The 21,899-nt window shown below is 41.8% G+C and overlaps 1 long non-coding RNA gene across 1 annotated transcript in view; it reads left to right on the plus strand.

Moving 5' to 3' along the window:
- The window catches only part of LOC149121705 (uncharacterized), a 113,330-nt gene extending 107,589 nt beyond the window's left edge, over positions 1-5,741 (plus strand). Inside the window, exon 3 of the long non-coding RNA XR_016222416.1 lies at positions 5,717-5,741. This is a non-coding gene — a long non-coding RNA (uncharacterized LOC149121705). The remainder of the gene's footprint in view (positions 1-5,716) is intronic.
- Positions 5,742-21,899: the final 16,158 nt, after the last annotated feature.

The raw sequence follows: 21,899 nt of genomic DNA on the forward strand, positions 1-21,899 counted from the left end.
CTGAGAAAGACAAATATGAAAGAGTAAAACTTTTGTATTTCAAACTATATTTTAAAGCTATTCTTTTTAACATAGCATGGTACTAACATTTAAAAATAGAATTATAGATAAAATTATAGACCAGTAGAATAGAGTCCAGAAATAAACTCACCCATATACAGACAGCAGATTTTAACAAGAGTGCCAAAACTGTTCATTGAGGAAAGGACAGTCGCTTCAAAATACATTGCTGAGAAAACCGAGCATCTACATGAAAAGTATAGTGAACTCTTCCCTTAAACCAGACACCAAAGTCAACCCAGAATGGATTAACTATTTAAACATAAATCCTGAAGCTTTAAAACTCTTAGAAGGGGCAGTGCTGTGGCGCAGCAGGTAAAGCCTGCATTGCCAGTATCTCACAAGGATGCTGGTATGAGTCTCAGCTGGTCCTTTTCTGATCCAGCTCTCTGCTGTGGCCTGGGAAAGCAGTAGAAGATGACCCAAGTCCTTGGGCCCCTGCACCCATGTAGGGGACCTGGAAGAAGCTCCTGGCTCCTGGCTTTAGATGGGTTTTCAATCAGCTCAGCTCTGGCCATTGTGGCCATTTGGGGAGTGAACCAGCAGATGGAAGATTTCTTTCTCTCTCTCTCTCTGCCTCTCTCTCTCTGTAACTCTGCCTTTCAAATAAATAAAATAAAATCTTAAAAAAAACTCTTAGGAGAAAACTTATAAGAATGCTAGATGACATGGATATAAACAATCATTTCTGAGTATGACAAAAAGTACAAATAACAGAAGCAAAACATAAACACGTAGGTTACATGAAACTGAAAATCTGCTCTAATGGAGAGATTGGAAATGTATCTCTGTATAGTGGAATATATGAGGAACTCCCAAAACTTGATAGGAAAAAAATAACATATTTTAAAATGAACAAAGGATCTGAACACATACAAATAACCAATAGTTTCCGAAATCAGACGAGATTGGGCATATACAGGGTGGCATGGCCATAGAAAATAGTTGTATGAAAAGGTGGTCAACATCACTATTCATCAGGGAAAATCAAATCATAATCACAATAAGATATCAGTTCACAAATGTCAGAATGTCTATTTAAAAAAAAAAAAGATAATTGTTTGGGAGGATTTGGAGGAATCAGAGCCCTGTGCACTCTTAATGGAAATGTAAAATGGCTTACCTCCTACAGAAAACATGATCCAGCATCCTGTGTCTGGATGGAATCATACTCAAAAGAATTTAAATTAGTATCTCCACCAGCATTGCCATGATCATTTCAAAGTTATTCACAATAGTCAGCATATGGACACAACCTAAATGTTCATGGACAATGAATAATAAAGAAAACATGGCCTATTCATAAATTCCATCTTATTAAAGCATGAATCACTGGCCATATGTGAAAACATAAGTTAGCCTGGAAGAAGACAATCTGGAAAGTGATACAGAGCAGTTATAGACAAACACTGCAGGATTCCACTTATTGGAAGTGTCTGAAATTATCAACTTGCTATGAATAGAAAGTAGAATGGTGGTCACCAAGCCTCAGGGTTTGGGCAAATAGGGAATCACTGTTAAATGGGAATAGTTTCTATTAGACAAGATGAAGAAGTTCTAATGATCAACAATGCAATATGGTGCCTATAGCCGTCCATTGTATATTATCTTTAGCAACACTTATAAAGTGGTGTGGGAGATGAATCTCAGGTGCTCTTAACTACAACTTAAAAGAAGAATTTATATATATATCTCCAAATATTATAATATTTCTATAGGCTTTTAATTATATTTTGATTAACTAAAAACACTTAATCTATGTACACTTTAAGATTTATGTAACACTTTTTTAAAGATTTATTTATTTGAAAGTCAGAATTTCACAGAAAGAGGAGAGGCAGAGAGAGAGAGGTCTTCCATCCGATGGTTCACTCCCCAGTTGGCTGCAACGGCCTGAGCTGTGCTTATCCGAAGCCAGGAGCCAGGAGCTTCTTTCAGGCCTCCCATGCAGGCGCAGGGACCCAAGGACTTGGGCCATCTTCAACTGCTTTCCCAGGCCATAGCAGAGAGCTGGATTGGAAGAGGAGCAGCCGGGACTAGAACCAGCACCCATATGGGATGCCGGTGCTTCAGGCCAGGGAGTTAACCGGCTGTGCCACAGCGCCATCCCCAGTAGTGTATATACACTTGATATTACTTTTGTATAATAATTTTGCTTTAAGTGGGCATTATCATATGAATTATCTTGCTATAGCTATCTTTGTGGATAATGGATTACCAGAAAAGTTCACCAAGAGCGTAATGTCATGGCACAGTACGTTAAGCTACCACTTGTGACAACTGCATCCCATATTGGAGTTCTGGCTCAAGTCCTGGCTGTTCTGCTTCTGATCCGGCTTCCTGCTAATGCACCTGGGGAGGCGGCAGATGTTTACCCAAGTAATTGGGTCCCTGCCACCCCTGTGGAAGACCTGGGCTCCTGGCTTAGACCTGACTTAGGCCTGGCTGTAACATAAATAGATCTTTTTGATGGAGTCAGTGTTGTAGAGTAGCAGGTTAAGCCACTGTCTGCAGCACCAGCATCACCTATGGGCGCTAGTTTGAGTCCCAGCTGCTCCATTTCTGATCCAGCTTTCTGCTTCTGCACCTGAGAAAGTAGTAGATGGCCAGGCTGTTTGGGCTCCTGCCACCTACATGGGAGATCTGGAAGAAGCTCCTGGCCGCTGGTTCTGTGTGGCCCAGCCTTGGTCTCTGAAGCCATTTTGGGATTGAAGCAGAGGATGGAAGATCTCTCTGTCTGTGCCTCTATCTCCGTAATTCTGCCTTTCAAATAAATAAATAAATCTTTAATAAAAAGAAATGGAAAATTTCTTTATGTGCAGTTTGATATCCTACTACATTAGAAGTGAAGTAGTTGCGTAGGTTGCTGGGTTTGGAAGTCTGAAATTAAGAGGAAAGCCATATGCTGCAGTAAATACATGGAAATCCAGCATTTGGTGTGTATTTGAAGCCCTGAAACTGAGTAAATTTACCTAGGAAGTGATTCAAAATAGAGAAAATGTTGGAGAGCAAGTCCTCATATCTCCAATGTATATAAAAGAAAGAATTAGGAGAGACAGAGAGTCAGAGAGGAAACATTCCAGCCACAAGGAAGGGATTGTATCAGCAGAGAGTGACATCTCGAAGTCAAATGTGAAAGAAGATTCAGGAAGAAGCGCCTAATGCATGTAAAGGCCATCAAGATAACAACAGCCGGCTTTATAAATATTCTTGGAGGGAATAATGAGATGATCTATGTAAATCACTAACCTCGTTTCTTTAGTACGTTTATAAATTCCACTATTTGAGACTGGTATCATTCTGTTCTGAAAGTTCATTCATATCCTGTGATTGATCCTAGTGACATTCAGTTGAACGAGATTCACAGAACTCAGGGACAGGTGGAAGAGATATCTCACAAGCCATCTGCAAATGTTAAAAGTGCTTTGTAGAAAAATAGGAATTATCCATGTAATGCTAGATAAGGGGCAGGTAATGAGTAAATGCACAAAAGATAAAGGGGAGGAGGAATATTTTAATATCTAAATTGATTGTTAAAATTAAAGGAAAGGAGAGTACATAGTGATGAAAGCAGAGGGAGCTAGGATGTTAGGCATTTAATAGACTTTTAGGTGCCAGTATAAAAAGCGTCTAAATTTATTCTGAATGCATGAGAGGAACAATGAAGAATTTTAAGCAAGACAGAAAGGTTACTTTTCCCAGTTAGTTAAGAAATCACTCTAGCACTGATGGACATTGTGTGTTAAGTTGCCCCTGGGGATGCCAACGTATCTTATCAGGTTGCCTGGGATCAAGTTCTGGCTTTGCTTCCAACTGAACTTCCTACTTGTGCGGACCCTGCGAGGCAGCAGCTGACAGCTTAAATATTGGGATCCCTTCCGCCCATATGGAAGACCTGGATTGAGTTCTAGGCTACGGGCTTCAATCTGGCAACACAGAGCTCTTTCACGCCTTTGGGGATTGAACCAGTAGATGAAAGATATCTCTCTGTCTCTCTATCTCTCTCTGTCTCTCTCTCTGGTTCCATCTTTATTTCTCTTCCTTTTCAATAAAGTAAATAAATACAATTTAAAAGGGAAACCACATGAAAAATGGAATTTAAAAGTTAACTAAGAGGCCGGTGCCGCAGCTCACTAGGCTAATCCTCCGCCTTGCAGCGCTGGCACACCGGGTTCTAGTCCCGGTCAGGGCGCCGGATTCTGTCCCGGTTGCCCCTCTTCCAGGCCAGCTCTCTGCTGTGGCCAGGGAGTGCAGTGGAGGATGGCCCAAGTGCTTGGGCACTGCACCCCATGGGAGACCAGGAGAAACACCTGGCTCCTGCCATCAGATCAGCAAGGTGCGCCGGCCGTAGCGCACCGGCCGCGGCGGCCATTGGAGGGTGAACCAACAGCAAAAAGGAAGACCTTTATCTCTGTCTCTCTCTCTCACTGTCCACTCTGCCTGTCAAAAGATAAAAAAAAATTAAAAATTAAAAAAAAAGTTAACTAAGATTCATTACAATAACCAGAACAAAAATATTTAGTAAGAGGAATTGGAAAATATTAAAAGGTGAAATCAGATGTAAATTAAATAAGAGTAAAGATCCAGAGTCTTTCAGAGAACCTCCAAATCTGTTAGTGGAACCTGTTTTCCTCAGCAATAGAAAAATATATTAGTGTAATTAGCAGGGAGGTGGGTCAGAAGTGGAGCAACCAGGACTGAAACTTGCACTCATATGGGATGTTGGTGCTGCAGAGGGCAACCTAACCTGCTACCCCACAGAGCCGACCCCTTACATAATGCTTGACTTGTAATGAAAAAAATTACATATGTGAATGGAAGGGGAGAGGGAGCGGGAGAGGGGAGGGTTGCGGGTGGGAGAGAAGTTATGGGGGGGGGAGCCGTTGTAATCCATAAACTGTACTTTGGAAATTTATATTCATTAAATAAAAGTTAAAAAAATACATAATTAAAGTAAACACACAGTATGTCTTTGCTGTAGGAATAGTTATCTAGGCCTGAAGAATTCAGTAACGGATAAGGCAAATGTATTTTTTTAACATAATAGTTAAAAATTATATTGATAGATTCACTTTTGAAAATGGAAATATATAGGAAGGCTTATAAGGATGTTGGACTGTGAAAAAAGTGGATAGAATTTTTGGCAATCTCTCTCTGTGTCTTTCTCTTTCTCTCTCTCCCTCTCTCTTTCTCATTTCAAACCAGTCAGAATATTAGTTCATGCAGACAGAACATGGTATGCCACCAATGAAGCCAACAGGACTCATTTTCCAGAATTAGGACAGTAATGTAAAGAAAAGAAACAATAGTCTCACAAGTCTGGGTCAGTTACCACTTGGGCCACATTCTGTGTTCTACGTGGTTATTGAGGTTCACGCTGACTTCACTTCCTTTGCGTCTTTCTATCTTGACCATTTCTTAGCTCCAGGGCTCAACAGATTTATGAGCCACTAACACCCTTCTAATAGGTTCCCTTTGCTTAGTAGACAGTGCTAACTGTCACTTCTTGAACCATTGCCTTGTCACCCATTTCTATGCATTTAGATTATTTGAGTTTTTGTAAATTTAAAGCAATGTGTAATCTAGTACTCAAATAAAGTTGGAAATGGGATGTATTCTGAAAATTCATGCTCCCTAATATTCCTTTCTGTTCTAGATGCTTCAACGAGAAAAACACAAGAACACTCCTTTCTGCAATATAAATACAGTTGCTTTGGTTTTTACTGTTCCAGAAGATGGACAGATAAGAACATAAATGGGACGTCCTTACCACCTCAAAGAGAAGAGGCTGTGGCTCCAGACCCTGCCTCTCACTGGTACTGCTGCTTAGCTGCTCTCTAGGAAGCCCCTTTGCAAAGCGAAGATTCTGATTGCTCTAGGGCAGCAGACTTTGCTTGTTATTTACAAAAGTCTCAGAAGTTCACCATGGAGTTCTCCGCAGATACCATACAGACAGTGTATCCAAATCCAAATGGTTTCCTAGAGACTTTTCCGAATCGTTCCTTTTTCACAGGGGTTTCTTTTTCACCTGTTTTCTAAAGCCAAGATGAAATACAGAGATTAAATGGTATTTCCGTTGCTGTCATTCATAGCAATTGACTTGATTGCTTCCTAGAGACAAGTTTGTTGTTCAGTTTTCTGATGGGTCTCAGGTTTTAAAACTCCAAAGATACACTGCATGATTCTTTAGAGAAAACCACTTTCTTTGCTTGGGTGCCTAAAACAGCAATTCCACCTCCTCCCCTCTTTTCTTTGAGCTTAAAAGTTTTTCTTATGGAAGTGATTGTGCTGTTTGTACCTGAAGTATTTTCCATAATGAAGTAAAATGATTATATTTTATGCTCTTACACAATGTACTATTATACCTGTTAGAAAAACATTTTCTTAATAATGTGAATATTCCATAGTGCATTGGAGGTCAAATCCAAAATGAATACTCCTACATATGTATTTACTTGGAGAAGGTAATTTCTTGTACATGGAAAAGAAATATTATGTGTCCTGTTTGCTGGGATAATATGTTCTTCTTTCTAGCATTCTGGAGAATGTTAACAGATCTCTGAGCAACATGCAGCTATCTGTGAAAGTCAGTTTTAAGTGACACCTGTTTGATCGTTAATCAGCAGTAAATTTTAAATGTGTTCCAGGTTTTATTATATTTTCACTCAAAATTATTTTGTTCTAACAAAAGGAATAATTTAACAAGCCATTAACTATTATCTCTGAAAGATCAGTCTTTTAAATGTTAGTTTCTGAAAACCATGTAAATATTACAACAACCACGCAGGCGCCGCGGCTCAATAGGCTAATCTTCCACCTAGCAGCGCCGGCACACTGGGTTCTAGTCCCAGTCCGGTCGGGGCACCGGATTCTTTCCCGGTTGCCCCTCTTCCAGGCCAGCTCTCTGCTGTGGCCCGGGAAGGCAGTGGAGGATGGCCCAAGTGCTTGGGCCCTGCACCCCATGGGAGACCAGGAGAAGCACCTGGCTCCTGGCTTCGGATCAGCGCGGTTTGTCAGCTGCAGCGCGCCAGCTGTGGCGGCCATTGGAGGGTGAACCAAAGGCAAAAAGGAAGACCTTTCTCTCTGTCTCTCTCTCTCACTATCCACTCTGCCTGTCCAAAAAAAAAAAAAAAAAAATTACAACACTATCCACTCTGCCTGTCAAAAAAAAATTACAACAACCAAAGCCCTATTTAAATCAGGGGGACCAGCTGCCACAACAACAGAACTCTGAAACCACAGTGGCTCAGTTTCTCTCTTGAGATGAGGTCTACAGGGGCCGACAGGTCGTCCTCCTGCTTGCAATTGTTGTCACCTTTGGCCATGGCCTTGAAATCAGGGCTACAGCGGAAGAAATGCATCAGGCTCTTGATTAACTGGCATCCCTTCTGCTGATGCTTCCCTGGCTGGGAGTTCTAAGAGGGTCCTAACCCTACTCTAAAGTTTGCTGGGGGACACTGAGATAAGGGAGTTCCTGTATTTTTTGCTGAGAAGACCAATATCAAACCTCTGTCTCCACCTAAGCTATATCTGATTTGAACATTGGTCATCAAGAAGGGAACAGTCCTTACTTCTGTAAATTCAACTAAAAGCTCATGGGGCAAATGAGGAGAGAGAGAGAGAGAGAGAGAGAGAGAGAGAGAGAAGCCAAAACATGATGGATCTCCTAGTTACAGAAGAGGAAATACACTTGGGATGTTCAGTCCTGACTTAGCCACACTTAGACTGCTAAGCATGAATCTGGACTTAAACTAAGGTCTTCCCACTTAGGTGTCCCATCCCCATATGTAGCATGTGTCTCCTACCCAAAAAAGTAGAGAATGCTACAGTGAGACTTGCACTGCACACAGCTTTGAATATTTTTAGACATTTGAATTATTGATTTTTTAACTTTTTGTTGATTATCCTTACTACAAATCATATGATTTCTCCAAACACTTAAAGGTCAATTTTATTTTAATCAATTATTAATAAAATGCCTTATTGTAAATAGCATCCTGTAGGATTAAATAAATCACACATATGACAAAAGCAATGAGAAATCAAAAATGTTTTTTTATTTCTCGGGCTAAAAATATGCTTAAAAGTAGTTTTCTATTTAGATAAATGATTTGAGAAAGATTTGATTTTTGACACGGTGGTTAAGACACTGCTTGAAAAGCCCTCATGCGTTATCAGAGTGCCTGGGTTTGAGTTTCAGCTCCACTCCCATTACCAGCTTCCTGCACACTCAAGAGGCAAAAGGTGTTGGCTCTAGTGATGGCTTCCCTGCTGTCTATGCGAGAGACCTGGAGACCTGGATGCAGTTCCAGCTCCTGGCCCGATCCCAGTTGCTTCCAGCATTTGGGCTGTGAACCAGTTAATGGGAGATCTCTCTGTGTCTATGTGTGTGTCTCTCACTGTTTCTTTGTCCTCTTCACCTGTAAAACTAACCAGGAATTCTAAGCCATCCATGTCATTTACATTATCATTGAATTCTTTCTTCATTTTAACCTTACAGAGAATTCTATGAGTCTTTAACAACATCAATGAAAAATCACACATACAAAAACAAAACATTTAAAGCAAAAAATCCCAAGTATTATTTACCCAAGGTGTTGCTTAACGTGGCCAGGGAAGATAGTTCTAAGCTAAGGACAAGTAGGTTGCTACACATCAATATGTAAGCCAGAACATTCAGCACCCATTCTTCTTGTTCAAACCTCCTCAACCCAAGGTTTCAGGAAAACATCCATATTAAACATGAGTGGTGCTCTGTTCAGAGCGCAGTGAAGCTGCAGCCAATTTCAGTCCAAAATCCCATGTTGAATATTTTCTTCCAGTCATATGGGAAATTTTTATTTAATTTTATAACATTTTCTTGAAGTAATCTGCACATGTGTCTTAATAAATGTAAACATTAACTGTGGCTATTATCCTGGTTTTATTTTAAAAGAATTATATTTACTATACCTACAAATAGTTCACATGAACCAAGAAACCTAATATTTATATTTTACAATAAATATTATGAATATCTCTCTCAGGGAAAGAAACTGTTTAGATAATCTGCTTTTCACATACAAAATCTTGCTTCTAAATCTTAGAGACTATAGTTTTCTATTTTAACTTTTTCATATTAGACAGTTGTAAAATAGTGCCTTATAGCCATACTTAAGATTTTTTTTTTTTTGCAAAGGGGGAAAAATCATGGAAGCTATATAAATAAGTAATGATTGCCCAAGATCAGAGGAATTTTACATAAGACCAAAGCAATTTTATCTGGTGCTTTGATACAAGTTTGTAAATAATTCAACACAATGATAATAACGGCACCTTGAGAATTCCCAAGAACTGATTTACGCTCCAAGGTATTAGAAGATGATTAGATACTGAATAGTTTTAAGTCACGAATTAATTTTTGGGCCCTTTCAAGAAGTGGGGTGAAGTGTATTCTTTTAAACATTTGCTGCCAGTTAGTGTAAATACAAAAAATGCTCACGCCCTGGTCCTCTGTGTGCTAGAATACTCAGCCAACGGCAGAGCAACGTGCTATTTCCCTAAGAGTCAGGAATTCAAAATCAGCAGTTTTGTTTAAAAAAAAATTACATCACATATCTTCATCATCTAATTTTTCCTCATCTCTATCCTTACACGTGCAGAGCAGATGTGATCCAAAAAGCCCTGGCTTACAGACTCTCACCAACCAGTGCATCATTTTGGCCTCCCTTCTCACTACTTTCTTCCAGGCAGGTTAATTTCTTTCCCAGGAGTTTAGATTTCATCATGCGTGAAATACGGAAACTGGGCTCTGTGATCTCAAGGAACTCCTTAGTCTGAAGAGCTCTGAGCATGTTTTTCTAGAAGGCAATTCTGGAAGAGAAGGCCCCTCACTACCCAGGTTCTGCCCCCTTGTCCAGCCAGGCTTGGAGGCCCTGAGAGCTGTGCAGAGCCCAGGCTCATCGGAAGCAAGTTGTTGACTCTGGTCTTTTCTGTCCTACACACAGGAATCCTCCCCCTACTCACTCTCCTGCACCTGCTACACCTGATTCCCTCTGGGAAACCCTAGCTGCAGTCCCAGAGTGTTCTCCACTTCCTTTCATAAGCCATCGTCTTCACTGATACGCCTCTCATTCAGCCAGTCCTCCTAAACGTTAATATGCTTTTAAACATCCATGCCTCCACATGGACTACGATTTCTCCAAAGATAAAATCATGTACTTTCTAAGATTCATGTATGTGTTTATTTATTTGAAAGGCTGAGGGGCAGAGAGAGGGAGAGACATCTTCCACCTTCTTGTTCACTCCCCAAATGGCCACAATGGCCAGGGCTGGACCAGGGACAAACCAGGAACCGGGAACTCCATCCTTGTCTCCCACAAGGCAGGCAGAGACCCAAGTACTTGGGCCATCTTCTGCCTTTCCATGTGTATTAGCAGGGAGCTGGACCAGAAGCAGAGTAGGCAGTGCTTGAACCAGCACTCTATTGTTATATGCCACAGTCACAGGTGGCGGCTTAACCCACTGTACCGCAACACCGGCCCCTCCTGTTTTGTCCTTGTACCGCCACAAGCAACATGTTTTACACTGAGAATACCCAATAAGGACCTGGTAAATGAAAGGCAATTATGGATAATAGGTAAGATTATAGTAGTGAAAGCAAGACTAGGAGATATTAGATTCCTATTATGGTACCAGTTCTATGATTGTTAATTTTATATCCTTGTATATATCACTTCAACTTATAGAGTCTCTTTGTTCAAGTATCGGTAAGAATGCAAATGTTGCCTATTTCATTGAACTGCTTTTATGATCATATAGCCTAATGCAAATTGAATTATGTGAGTATGTATGTCATTAATTGAATTATGTGAATATATGTGTCATTAATTAAAATTCTGTATAGGCTGTCACTGTGGCACAGTAGGTTAATCCTCCACCTGCAGTGTAGGCATCCCATATAGGTGTCAGTTTGAGTCCTGGCTGCTCCACTTCCAATCCAGCTCTCTGCTATGGCCTAAGAAAGCAGTAGAAGATGGCCCAAGTCCTTGGGCCCCTGCATCCGTGTGGGAGACCTGGAAGAAGCTCTTGGCTCCTGGCTTCGGACTTGCATATCTCTGGCTGTTGCGGCCATTTGCAGAGTGAACCAGTGGAAGGAAGACCTTTCTCTCTATTTCTCCTTCTTACTGTTTGTACTCTACCTGTGGGGAGCAACTGGGAGCAACTCGGACTAGATTGTTACTGGAATTAAGATTTATTCTATGCATCTGCTCTCCCACAATATGGCGCTGGGAGACGAGGAAACAGCTTCTACTCAGCTGCCTCCAGTTCAACAAATAAACTGTAGGACCTGCTCCTGATTGGAGGAGAGCAGCGTACTCGGCATGTGGGTAGCAGGGTTGGGATTGGTGGAAGAGGACTATAAAGGAGGAGAGAGACAAAATGCACGAGGAACATCTATCTGAAGGAACACCTGAGCAGCCCCCGAGAGAGCCGGCCGGCGGTGTGCCGCTCCCCCGCGGAAGTGGGGAAAGTGGCAGGGGGAACCGCCCTTCCACGGAGGTGGAAGGGATGGTAGCCAACCCGGGAAGAACCAGCAGCAAACCCGGGAAGGGCCGAGCAGACAAAAGAACAACGCAGGGTCCTGTGTCGTTCCTCCGCGAAGAGGGGGAGCGACATAATGGTGCCATGACTCGGATATGAAGCCTAGGCAGGGTTTAGTGTCGCTCCTCCATGAAGAGGGGGAGCAACATCTACCTCTCAAATAAATAAATAAAATCTTTTAAAAATTCTATGTAAAAACATCACATTTTATACTAATGTCTATACTTTTTCAATAAATATGCATTTTGGGGACCAGCACTGTGGTGCAGTAGGTTGTCGTCTTCAACCCAGGCATTTCCATAAAAGGTGCTACTCTGGGTCCTGGCAGCTGCACTTCCAATCCAGCTCCATGCTAATGTGCTTGGGAAAGCAGCAGAACATGGCCCCAGCGCTGGGGCCCCTACCACAGAAGTAGGAGATTAGATGGAGTTCTAGGCTCCTGACTTAGAACTGGCCCAACCCTCACCGTTACAGTCATTTAGAGAGTGAACCAGCAATGTGGAAGACCTCTTTCTCTCTGTCTCTTCCTCTGTATGTCACTCTGCCTTTAAAATAAATAAAAATACATTTTTTAAAAAAATATATTTTTTATGGGACAGGTGTCTGGTTCAGCAGGGATGCTGCTGCTTGAGACACGTGTATCCCACATTGGAGTGCCTAGTTCAAGCCCTGGTTCCTCCACTTCTGATCCTGCTTCCTACTAATCCACATCTTGGGGGTAGCAGTTGAAGACTCAAATATTTGGGTTCCCTCCACCCATATGTGAGACCCTGACTGAGTTTCAGACTCCTACATTTGTCCTGGCCAAGCCCTGGCTGCTGTGGGTATTTGAGGAGTAAATCAGTAAATGGAAGCTCTCTCTGTCGCATTTTCTCTCTCTCTCTCTGGATTTCAAATAAAATGAAAATAAATAATAAATACATAAATAAAATGTTCCACAAATATAGATGTAGGACTATTTTAAAACTGTGAGGAGACATGTACTTATCAAGGACTACTCTGTGATATTGACTGCTACAATCCAATTTAATACTGAAAATTCCTTTCTCCTGAGTTATCAGTTTTAGATTCCCCCCCCCCAGAGCCATCAAAAACTCTAAGTATCTAGATGAGAAAATCAGTATTAAATTGGATTGTAGCAGTCTGAGCTAACAACGAGGCAATAGTGACTGAAAAGCTACAATAGTTTTCCAAATATGCAAATACTCTCTATTTTGTAGTCTCCAACTGAGCCAGTTAGAGTTGTTCTGTTCTTTACTAAAAAAGAAAAAAAAATATTCTGCATGACATGAAAATGAGCTTTAGAAACACCTGAGTTTACATTGCTAACCAGTCACATGCTGCTGACTTTCAGCTTATTCTTTTTTCTAAACTTGATTTTAGCTTATTCTTTTTTTAAACTTTCTTTTCGATATTTAATTCCAAAAATGCAGTCTGTATGACAAAGTCACACTTTTCTCCTTTTTATAAAAAGAGTCAAAGGATAGAAAAACATGAACTTGCTTTGTTCCATTGTTTTGCATTGGATAATGAAAGATGGGCAACTCCATCATGGACCGTCCTGTTAACGGCAAGAGGTACACAAGGTCACATTGCCGATTTCTCAGGAGGTCCAGGCAGCAGACCTCTGTGGCTTAGGGGGCAAGACTCACTGCAGTGACTACTCATGCAATGTGTTCGCAATTAAAACAGCACTGCTGAAACTCCCACCGGTGTGAGCGTCCCAGTGTTCAATTCCAAGCTACACCTGAGTGGTGCTTTCTATAGAGGTTAACTGCAAGTGTAGATTTCAGAATAAAATTAAAGCTGTGACTAGCGATAGAATGATCAGTTAAGAACATAACTTTTGTCCTCAGTTAAAAATTTTCAAAGTAATACTAATATCTCCAACAACTAGGCAGCTACATAAATTCACATTTTTCTGAAGGAAAAGATGCACAATATTATGCAAATTTTAAAAATACTTCATGGGGGGCTGGCGCCACGGCTCAATAGGCTAATCCTCCACCTGCAGTGCCGGCACCGCGGGTTCTAGTCCCGGTTGGGGCGCCGGATTCTGTCCCGGTTGCCCCTCTTCCAGGCCAGCTCTTTGCTGTGGCCCGGAATGCAGTGGAGGATGGCCCAAGTGCTTGGGCTCTGCACCCGCATGGGAGACCAGGAGAAGCACCTGGCTCCTTCCTGGCTTCGGATCAGCACTATGAGCCGGCCGCGGTGGCCATTGGGGGGTGAACCAACGGCAAAGGAAGACCTTTCTCTCTGTCTCTCTCTCTCACTGTCCACTCTGCCTGTCAAAAAAAAAAAAAAAAAAACCTTCAGTTCCTTTCAAGTTAGGAAATATACTTATGTGTGTGTACAAGTAATGATATGCAGATTATTAACTGTGTGTGTAGACTTATAGTCACAGGAACAGATACGGCCATCAGTGTGCATCCGGATACCCTCTGCTGTATGAAGGCATCACTCTAGAAATAGAGTTACGTCCCACCATCTGTCTCTTCCTCCATGCTACTGATGCTCAAAAATCATCTGAGTTTCCAGCTCTGCTTCCTCAACCTCCTGGGGCCTTCCAGTGCCACTGCAGTAGCCCATGCCCACCCCCATCTAGAAAGCTCTTTCTGGGGCCAGCGCTGTCGCATAGCAGGTAAAGCTGCCACCTGCAGTGCTGGCATCCCATATGGGTGCCAGTTCCAATCCTTGCTGCTCCACTTCTGATCCAGCTCTCTGCTGTGGCCTGGGAAAGCAGTAGAAGATGGCCCAAGCCCTTGGCTCCTGGCTTCGGATCAGCGCAGCTCCGGCTGTTGCACCCACTTGGGGAGTGAACCAGCAGATGGAGTACACCTCTCTCTCTCTCTTCCTGCCTCTGCCTCTCTATAACTCTGCCTTTTAAATAAATAAATCTTAAAAAAAAAGTTCTTTCTGGGACATCTGTGGCCTTGGTCTTCTCCAGTGTTAGAATAATAATGGGTACAGAGCAAGCGCAGTGTCACTCCCTACTCCCTTTGGAAGTCTCTCAACCTTAATTCATTCCTATTTGAAAACTTTTAAAAATATTTATTTATTTATTCAAAAGTCAGAGCTACACACACAGAGAGAAAGAGAGAGGTCTTCCATCGCTGGTTCACTCCCCAATTGGCCACAATGGCCGGAGCTGCACTGATCCGAAGCCAGGAGCTAGGAGCTTCTTCCAGGTCTCCCACGTGGGTGCAGGGGCCCAAGGGATCCATCAGGCTTCAGCTGTAGACGGGGTGAGGACAGTGGGTCCCTCTTCCTCTCCCTTGGCACTTCTCTCCATGGTGAGCAAGTTCTCTTGCTCAGTCATCCAGTGTGTCTCCTGACCCCCATCTCTCCAGGGGAGGACGCATGACTTACTGGGATTGGCTATTGTGGAAGAGAAACAGGCAAGATGAGCCCAGCCTTCCTCTCTCGGTTCTTTGCAAGGAGGGCACACATGCTCCCTGGTCCTCTGTGTCATCCCTGGGAGAAGCGAGTGGCTCGTCTTTCTAGCACTGCGGTTTGGTATTGGGAAGCTCAGTTGCCTGAAGATGTAAACCACATGTCCCTGGTGTGGGGAGCAATCCGGACTGGACTGAGTTACTGGAATTGGGACTTATTCTATGCATCTGCTCTCCCACAATATGGCGCTGGGAGAGAAGTAAACAGCTTCCACACAGCTGCCTCCAGTTCAACCAATAAACTGTAGGACTCGCTCCTGATTGGAGGAGAGCAGCGTACTCGGCGTGTGGGCAGCCGAGTTGGGATTGGCGGAGGAGGACTATAAAGGAGGAGAGAGACGGCATGCACCAGGAACATCTATGGGGAACATCTAAGGGGAACATCTAGCTGAAGGAACACCTGTGCAGCCCCCGAGAAAGCCGGCCGGCGGTGTGCCGCTCCCCTGCGGAAGTGGGGAATGTGGCCAGGGGGAACTGCCCTTCCACGGAGGTGGAAGGGATAGTAGCCAACCCGGGAAGAACCAGCAGCAAACCCGGGGAGGGCCGAGCAGACAGAAAGAACTGCGCAGGGTCCTGTGTCGTTCCTCCACGAAGACGGGGAGCGACACCCAGGGTCTTGTGTTTTCTCACATCTGGCTTCTACATTTACATGCCCCCCCCCCCACCCCGGTAGCTCAGATTCAGACAAGGAGCCAAGTATTAAGAATCTGACTTCCAATATCACTTTCATCATGACTAGAAAAAAAATTTCAATTTTTACCCGAGATGACTTTTCATCCTATAACTGACAGCTGTGTGCTTGACCTCCCTGGCGATGTCACACAGGAGCTCCTGCCCCAGCATTGTTACATGAAATGAGTACAGGCATCCTGGCCATATAGTGTGAAAGGTCATACACACGCAATGACTTTGGCCAAGAAACGAGCTTGCAAAGAGTGCTTGGTGGCACTCGAAAGCCAGAGATGAACATACTAGAGAGCAGCACTGAGTGTGGATGGAGCGGGCAGTGGTGCTGGCATCAGTGCTGCCACGGACGCTGCAGGGCTCACGTGACCTCTCTCGACCTCAGCGAGATCCAACACAGCTTTGCCATTTGAGCCTCAGAGTTGTAAGTGAAGGACTTTAAATATTGACACACATTTGTTGAAATATATTCATGTATATGTATTCACAGATCTGATAAAACATTCCTCACTTTTTTCAAATATATGAAGTATAACATTATACATATATTACATGCATGTATGTATCTATATCCATAGATATGCACTTACACATATTAGTCCTGTAGGCTGTGAGGTTGTATAAGCTTATGTCAAAATAAAATTTTAAAAATTTGGTCTTATTAAAAATTAATTTTTAATTATAGAAAAATTATAACATAAGATCACCCACTATGTATGTATATGACCATTTATCATTCATACTCTTGAAATTTTGGTGTTCATCCAGATTTCTCTCACTTTCTTCACTCTATGCATTGCATTAATAATTATTATACTTATGCCATAAGTGTCATTACTGAATTAGAATAGTTATAATTATTTTAAAACTGTCTTAAATAGGTTTCTTTAAATTCAATTGTCTTTTATATATTACAATTTATATTGTCCTCTATTGTTCCAAAAATATAGTCTTAAAATTCAGAGTGCCAAAAAAAGGCCCTAAACATGACAGGGCAGAACGGAAAGGAGGAGGAAGTAGATGTTTATCTTACATTGTATTCTTGGTTCCATCACAAGTAAAATTTGTGACATTTGGCATATCTGAATTTCATTTAATCTCGAGTTTCCTCTTGTATAAATATGACAACCATCAGGACTGCTCCAACTAATCCTTTGTGTGCCTTGAAAAATAACTGAGGCCACACTTGTCCTGCTTTGTCAATTCCAAGCAGTCCATCGCTGTTACTGGTTTGAATACTGGGGATGCAACATCCCTCAGATAGGAAGGCCACCGGCAGGTGTTGGCTTCAGTCATCCACTGCTTCATGGCAGAATGTAGTTTGCTAAGAAGGCAGACTCTTCTCTTCTGGGATGCTTCTCTAAAGCATGGAACCCAGGTAGGCACTCTAGACTGTTGGGCTCAGGGCTCCCTCCTTGTAATTACTTCCACATTCCAGGTAGCTCAGAGAAAACCCAAGCCAAAATGGATCGCTAGAGACCGCATGGACAGCCAATTATGCACTATGGTACTTTTTTCTCAATTTAATCAGAATTCTACAGATTGCACTCTAAAAATAAAAATCTTACTTTTCCAATCAGAGCTCCTGGTTATAAATATTTGCAAATTCTTTGATTAGAAGTAATTCTCTGTTCATAGAGAAACCTTAATCATGATCCAGTTTGTGAAAGGCCAGTGAAGTCAAGTTACAAGTCAGGGCTCTTTCTTTGGGATGTTTCGATAAATTCGGCTTATTCTTTAACCTTAATTTTCATTTGCATTTAGAACTAAAAAAATTTAAAAATGGAAACTTTTAATAATAATCTTTATTGATTGCCATGGGATATTTTTTTTCCTTTGTAATTTACAAGGAACATGTGGTTATGTAAATATTTTTTCTGGAAATGCGTTTCAACATAATCCTACATGAGTTACAAGAGATTTGGATTGTCATGTAAACCTGTGGTGCAACCACAGATTTTAGAGATAAACATGATTTCTTAGGTGGTTATTTTCACTATGACATATTTTATATACATAAGTGGACAAATTCAAGTCATTTCCAGGAATCTATAAAGAATTATCCTGTGATATGTTTTAAAGTTTTAAACTTAAGTTCATGATGTGTTTAATAGTTGGAATGGAGGATACAGGAGATTAATTACAGGACCAGACTCCAAATTCTTGAATGGTTATCTTTGAGAACTGAGTGCTAAAGCTTGTCATGATTTTCCATACTTGAGTAAGTCTGCTTTTCACTTATTAATAGCAAGATCAATCAGTTTCCAAAAAATAATGATATGTCTTACTTAGATTGAAGGTTTATTAGATGGTTTGATTTTGTATTTCATGGATTATTAAGGCTTCACCTGGGGAAAATAAAGGTGTGAACTGCCAATCATTTGATATGAATATTATCTGTGTCAAGTATTTATTGCTCGGTAGATAATCCTGTTGCTGTGTCTGATTTGGCTGTCTCCCTTATAATCCACACAAGTTCTTTCAAAAGCTACCTGCTCAGACAGTGGGGATGGCCTCAAGAATCGAGAATGACAGAGGCAAAGATTAGTTAGAGCTATCCCCCCTATACTGGAAAAAAACTGACATGAATGCAGACTGACGCTTTCATGCCTTCAGGATTCATTGGCCCAACAGACCTGCTCTTGGGGTCACAGAACTGCTCTAAGGAGGACACACTAAAATGTGCCGTTAGCACAGGGCTAGCTCCAAGTTAACCCTCCTTGACCAGTTGAGGCTTCCAAGGAATTGCTTCAAACAGCCATGATGTCACATCCACGTTCCTCCCCACAGTAACTCTTTGTGACTCATCTCCAAATGGACTGAGACCAACAGAATAGCCTTTCACGTCTGGGCAGGGTAAGAAGAGCATGGCAGATTAGAGAGAGAGAAACACACATAAAGGAAGGAGAAAGGCAAGTGCCAGGATTTTGTGGTTGTTGATTACTTTCTAACTCTGCCTCCCTTTCTGCCCCTGTCCAGGCCACACACCTGTGGCTGAGCTCAGGCAGGTAGCTGGCCTATGTTCAGGACCACATCAGGATAGAACCAGGTCCCAAATACCATCTTTAGGCCACTGCCTGAAGCCCACACTCTTCTAAGAATCTGGTGAATGGCATGGATGGTGGGAGGCCTTTTGTTGGCTTTGCTGAGACATCGTTAGTGCCAATGGGAATGAAGTTGATCTAAACATAACTGAATGAGGCTGAGGAGATGGCCCGGAGAGTGCTTTAGGGATGTGAGGTCCCAGACACATTAGCAGGGAGCTGAATCAGAAGTGCAGTAGTCAAACCCATTCAGTGCCCATATGGGATGCACGTATTGCAGGTCACAGCTTTACCCACTAAGCCACTACACTGACAGCCAAAAGATTTTACTTCAAGGGTAAAAAGGAAGACGATAAGTATAAGGAGTCCTTGCAGGCTGGCCCTATAACCAAAGTCCACATTTATATGGCATGGCATTGTTTAAGAAAAGAAATTTGAAATATTTGGGACTTTTAACAATATCTCAGTGGAACTGTAGTGTGCATTAGAGCACAGGCCATATTTTTGAGAGAATAATGCCTTGTTACACTCCTTGGGTCAAGTTGGCAAGTCTGGGCATTATACTGTTGGAGAGTATGAACTAATAATTCTACATTGTATTCAATGTTTAGTGTTTGTGGATATTCAAAGGAAGGGACAGTTATCCTGGTGGTCATGGTGGAATTCCCAGGTGAAAAGGCTGTGGTGATAAACAGAGAAGGTGGGAGTAGGAAGTCCAGTTGAAGAGGGTCAATAGAAGGCCAATACCCACTGGGGAAAGCAACAATCTTCATTAATTCCTAGAATGGCACAAATAATAGTAACTGCCACAGGATTTTCTTTTAAGCAAATTTGCGTACCTGCTGAAAAGAATGTAAATTAGTAAAGCCATTATGGAAAAGATATGGAGGTGCCTCAAATAAAACAAACAAACAAACAAACAAAAAAAACCTCCTGCATGACTCAGCAATCCCACCATGGGTATAGATCTAACAGAAATGGAATCATTATGACAAAGAAATGTCTGCTTCTCCAGGTGCAATGCACCATCATTCACAATTGTAAGATGTTAAATCAATCTAAGGGCCTATTAGCAGAAGAATGGATAAAGAAGATGTGACCTATCTACACAGTAGAATACTATTCAGCCTTAAAAAAGAAGGAAATTTGTCATCTGCCACAGCATGAATAAGCCTAGGGTACATCATGTTGCATGAAATCAGCCAATCACAGGAAGATAAATACTGCTTGGTCTCACTTACACGTGGAATCTAAAAAGTCAAAAGCACAGAAACAGAGAGCAGAATGATGGTTACCAGAGACATGCTGTGGTGGTGGTGGTTGGGGGGGAAGGAATGGGAGGTACAGTCCAAAGGGTACAGAGTTTCAGTTACACAGCGAAATGCCATTTTAGGATCTGTTCTACAGCTTATCTGTAGTTAATAATCATGCACGCTGTATCTCAAAATTAATGAGACAAAGGATTTCAAAGTTGCACCACAAAAAAATATGAATAAGTGAGGTTCTGGCCATGCTAATTAGCTTTATCCAATCACTCCACTTTTTTTTTTTTTTTTTGGTGTGTGTGAGTGTATACATCACATTGCACCCCACAAATATATGCAGTTATGATTTTTCAGGCTAACAGACTTTTCAAATGATAATAATAATGATGATAATGAACGATCGCCTTTAGGAATGGAACTCTAATGACGTACTTTTTAGCAGAGAGTAAGGAAAACACCAGGACCTTGAGCTAAGCAGATAACAAGCTCAGGGATTTTGATAGAACCTCTAATAGCAAAGGAACAAAAGAAATGAATGTCCCATATCTAACCTGCTACTTTCTTAGGAGAGGCAGCCAATGGATTCTGTGGGGCCAGTAGTCTTAGTGGCTGGGTTAGGGTAAAGACCACTGCAGCAAAGAGTGTTATCACCAACATTAAGCCTTAGGCTGAGGTGCTATCAACTGGGAAGTGGATACCCATTTGGGTTGATATGGATTGTCATTGAATGGCATTTTTGCATGTATGTGGGATGATCCTCTTGTGGAAATTAAGGGCAACGTTGGAACTAGAGGTTTTAAGACAGGTGTGGCTGCATAGCTGGCAAGGTGAGGCTGGCATCAGTGATATTGCTAGAATAAAAATGGGAATCTAACTGGCAGAATAATAAAGGGTAGACAAATCAATATGCTTCCAATACTCTATGGTTTTACCTGAGTGGCTGATGAAGGGAATTATGCTGCATAGAGAGGCTTTAAGCCATATTGGCCTGATTTGAGTGCATTTTGTCGATAGGCTACCCCTCTGTTTCCCAGTCAAAGTATCTATGGCTGAGAGTAGAATTTCAGCATTGGTCAGTAGGCAAACCTTCCAATTTAGAGAATTACTGAGTGTTCTTTGTCTCAGGTGTTGGCTCAGTGGGTGAAGGCAAAGTGGAGGGTCTGTGAGATACCAAGTTTGCATCAGCCAAATTCAGTGGCCTGTATTCCCCATGTTTGGTTGAAAAACTGGCTTATTTGGAGGGTTGGGCTCTAGACCACAAACAAATTAAAGGACTGAAAGCAACAGTAATAAGACCAAGAGTGAGCAGAATGGTGCATAGATGCATTTAGAGGACTTTGTTGTCTGATGTGGATTTTCCCTTAGCTTTATAATTGTTAAGTGGGATTGGCTGGTTTTATCATCATATGATATGGTCGGTCTGGATTTCAGTATTATCTTCCAAATGTGATTTTTATTTGTCTAATGGGATTTTTAAATCTTCCATCTTAGCAGTACATATTGTCTGTGAGAATGGTTCTAGACAATTTGCTTCTTAAAGGGCACTGGAAGGAGATGCCATATAGATTATCTGCCCCTTATAAGTTGAAGCTTCATTAGGCCCTATGTGACACAGATACATGCTTAACTCTTGAGAGAATTTATGCTTAATGGATCCCAGTGGAGCACTGAGTTCTGAGTCTGGCCTCCAGCCTTTATGCAATGAGGGAAGAATTAAAAATCCATAGATAGGAGAAAATTATATTACTATTATATATTAAAAGATATTACTCAGAGATACTAAAAGATATTATTATTAGCAGATCATTATT

This window comes from Oryctolagus cuniculus, chromosome 16 (assembly GCF_051225735.1).
Source record: "Oryctolagus cuniculus isolate XC-2025 breed Fujian yellow rabbit chromosome 16, ASM5122573v1, whole genome shotgun sequence".
NCBI classification, from domain to species: Eukaryota; Metazoa; Chordata; class Mammalia; order Lagomorpha; family Leporidae; genus Oryctolagus; species Oryctolagus cuniculus.